The 4,155-nt window shown below is 37.4% G+C and overlaps 1 long non-coding RNA gene across 1 annotated transcript; it reads left to right on the top strand.

Moving 5' to 3' along the window:
* Positions 1-376: 376 nt before the first annotated feature.
* On the top strand, positions 377-1,755 carry LOC122030472. Its single transcript, XR_006125635.1, has 3 exons — positions 377-875; positions 951-1,051; positions 1,157-1,755. It is a non-coding gene; the product is annotated as an uncharacterized LOC122030472 (long non-coding RNA).
* Positions 1,756-4,155: the final 2,400 nt, after the last annotated feature.

Below are 4,155 nucleotides of genomic sequence, written 5' to 3'. Positions count from 1 at the left end.
CACATTTTCACTTAGGTATGTGGGTTAATTTACCATTTAGCATTTGTATTCTTTATCTGTTGTTAGTACTTGCTGATGGTAGATAACGAAAATTTGGGGACCAAATTTTTATTAGTGGGGAAGAATGTAAAATACCGAAAATGGGCGAATCACCATAAGGAAATTTTCCAGAATTTTTTAAAAAATTTCGGGAATTTTTCGGAGCTCATAAGACGAGTTTGAGGGGATCAAATATTGGGCCTGGGAAAGCCTGTTTAGGCTACCCCATTTTAACGAGGAAATATTTATTTTTTTTAAAAAAAAATTAATTCCTTTTCTTTTCTTTTTTATTTCTTTTCCTCCGTTTCTTCTCCCGCATGTCGAGCCATCCCCAACGCCGTCCCCGCGCCTTCTCCTCTCACGCTGATCTCTACCCTAACCGCACACAGCGGTTTCTCCTTCCCGAGTGTACAAAATCGTGCCCGATCACTTCTCGCTTCTTCTTCTTCCCCTTCCTCTCCGATCGACGTCGGCCAAGCTTCTGTTTCCCCCATCTTCGCCCGAAAACCCAATCATCGAAGTTCCTTGTTCCCTCTGCCCTAGCGCCAAGCCTCCTTCCCTCTCTTCGCGGACACCAGGATATCGCCTAAAACTGAGCCTCTCCGTCTTCCTAGGTTGCTGCCGCGCCACCACGGGCCTCACCGTGCCCTAGTTTTTCTTTGCGTCTTCTTCCCTGGGGGATCGGTGACTCTTCCTTCAGCCGATCTCTTCCCTTCAGCCGGGGTGCCCTCGCGACCTCAAGCTCCTCTGCGTGCCCTAGCTTCCATATCTGACGCCCTTCAGTTTTTCCTGCCGGTTCTTCCCGATTAGTTGCTGCCTTAGTGGTGATCTTGGAGGTAAGTGTTCTGCCCTAGTTGTTGTTTGGGTTTCCGATTATCTTTCATAGCTTGATTTGGGGTGATGTTTGGAAGGCAGTGGCAGCGTTGGTTTTGGACAGGAGCAAGGAATCCAAGCCCTAGTCTCACCCTCTGTTAAATCTCTAGCAAAGAGGAAGAACTTGGCATCATTGCAGGTAAAGCATGTTTGGGTATTTGGGATTTGATCACTTTAATTCTGCCCTAATTTGGGAGTTCGTATTAGATCTCTAATTGTGTTAATCGGAGAGTTTTGGACTTAGGGTATTATTGGCTGTGGATTCGAGCATCACCATTTGAGGGCGACTCACAATTTTCGGCCACAATTTCCAGCAGCTACCCTTCTCCAGCAGTCACTTGGCTGCGAGTTTGAGGTAAGAGACTTAAGTTAGATAGATTTAGATTTGGATTATTAATCTAATGGGTTGATTGGGAATTAGGTAACAAACCCTAATTAACCGTTGGATTTAATTCAGGTAGGTTGAGGTTTATGGTTTAGAGTTTTTTCCTAAATTGTTCTTAAGGATTTTATTTAGCTATTCATTTGAGTTGTAGCTAAATAAAAATGTATATATATTGGTGACACAAGACTTTGACGCGACGATCATCTCGACATCGGATTTGGACTGGATTGGACCTTTCTATTGGAGGTGGGTACTTTGACTTATCTTTTTAGATATGTCATTTGATATGCATAGTAATTTTTAACAAGTAATAATAATTATGTTTCTTATCTGCATCGGTTTGTCACTACCGATACATGTTACATGCTTGTATTGCTTACTTGTTATGCATTCCACGTTAGTGCCCACCTGATTTTATATGCTTATAGAGGTAGTGACATAACCATGCCTTATTATGTTCAGGACCTACGTTTTTATACCTTATCTGACCTGTGTACCTAGACCATTGCTTTGGTCCATTTATCCTATGGTACACATTACGTAGAGATGGACAGGATCAGGATATTTCCATACTTAGTGTCATGCATCATCTCGCATGATTGCACGATGTGTGATTTTTCACTCCATTATTGTTGAGCACATCGCCAGTTACATGGATCTGCACACACAACCACTCATGGGTTAGTGGTTTCTATCAGGCAGGGTGTGTTACAGCAGGTTGCTCTGTCAATGGCTCTGTTGGTCCACTCATGTGTAGTGTGACGCAGCGTTGTAGCAGGACAGAGATCCCTCCTCTGGACTGGCTTAAGGAGATGAGAGCATTGAGGTCCCCCACTTATGATTTGGGGTAATGAGGATAGGTGTGCTCCGACAGCATCCCGTCCACTCGGTCACTCATCAGGAGCAGTGATGGCAGAGTGCACGGTTGTCACAACCCTACCCACTCAGTCTCACCATCGTGTGTGAGATGGCTGACTGGCAGTAGGGGTGACCAGGACATGTCATTGGCATCATACGCATTGATGTATTTATTGCTTGTGTTTGCTACACTTATTTGCTGCATATTTGGTGGATGCATATGTTTGACATGCATACAGGATTTATGATACTCTCAGTCTGATGACCTTGTTATCTTTATACCAGGTCCTGGTTAGTACAGCTTTTCTCTTATTTATTTCAGTTTGCATTTATCATTCCTATATCAGGAGACTGTACGCATAATTATTGCTATTGGTTATTTCTTACTATGTATGTCATTAGTTACCCGCTGAGGAGTTGACTCACCCCGTTGTTATTACTATTTTCAGGTTGAGGCTGTCCGGAGAGTTCCAATTGCTAGTCCCCCTGCTGATCGCAAGGATGTGTGTTTCTATCTTTTGGTTTTCTTATTATACTGTACTAGTTTATGTTTTCAGACTTGTTCTGGATTTGGTACTTGGATCTTTTATGATCCCTTATTTGTCGATGGACTTTCTTTTTATATATATTTGGATATGTTCTGCTATATGCCTGCCTGGGTGGCAGAAGAGGTGAGTTGCTTTTATTTGCATCGTTGTGATTTGTGTTTTATGGATGTAGTTGAGTAGGACATAAGTTTTGAGCTTTATGAGTGAAGTTGAGTAGAATTTTTGAGATGAGTTTTCCTTATCGTTGCATTAGTTTAGTTTTACTATTAAACTGCATGGGTGTTTGCCTTATTTTTATTGTTATTGTTCCAACCATGTTGGCCGAGGTATATGTGGCTCTGAGGGCATTGTAAAAAGATTCAAATTGTCACTCGTACAGGGGAGATGCTACCGAAATTTCTTCTAGCAGGGACTACCTGGGGCGTGACATAGTTACTAATATGATCTCAAAGTTATCTCAATTCAGAAGTGTTAACATTTAAAAATTGTATTTAGATGGAATGAATTTTTGTTTAACTTACAATTCACTTATGAATTTTAAGTGTAATTTATATTTTCATGTGTATTGTTCAAGATGGTTACAATCACTCATAAAAAATTGTATACGATTTAGTCAAGTCAAATTCATTTAATAAATTTTTCTAGGTTATGATTTAAAGGTAATATAGCCTTTAAGTGAGAAATATTGAATCATTTTTTATTATGATTTCACAGTAAGTGAATCAAAATAATCATGGAATCCCCATGTGCCACATAGTTTAAATAAGTGAATGATACAAATTATATTTTCTGTATTTTTAAATTTTGTTTTAATAAAAATGAAAAGTAAAATTAAATTTTTTTGATAAATCAAGTTGTTATAGTCACTATTGTATATTTATCAATATATTTTTGATTGTTTGATCTACCATTCATTTCTACTAAATGATTTTTTTAGAATAACAATGGATTCATCAAATATGAATGCAACATTTAGGGTTTTGGGTGAGTATACAATTTTATATAATTAAAAATAAAATTATAAATTAAAAGTCACTTAATTTTCATTTAATATTTATTAATTTTTTTATTTAATAAGTCAATCTAAAAATATATATTAATAATATACTTATATATAAACCTATATATGAAAAATAAGTGATCACTCTCTAAAAATTTATATATGATATTTTAGATATGAATGATAAAGCCAAACAAATCAATTTCTTCTATTTCTATTAAAAATTTAAACGATATTTTAGATATAGATGAAAATCTTAAACAAATTAATCTTTTCTCTTAAACGTTGTGTGATATTTTAGATTTAGATGATAATTCATTGACTTGAAACATATACACCTAAAGAATTGGTCTAGACATCATCCATTTAGCTCACACATTGTTGTACACCTATAAATAGGACTCATTTCTTATTCTTTATTAATCATCATAGTGCACACACTCATCTCCACA

Source organism: Zingiber officinale, chromosome 1B (genome assembly GCF_018446385.1).
Source record: "Zingiber officinale cultivar Zhangliang chromosome 1B, Zo_v1.1, whole genome shotgun sequence".
Lineage (NCBI taxonomy): Eukaryota > Viridiplantae > Streptophyta > Magnoliopsida > Zingiberales > Zingiberaceae > Zingiber > Zingiber officinale.
This window is presented reverse-complemented; position numbering and strand designations above follow the sequence as displayed.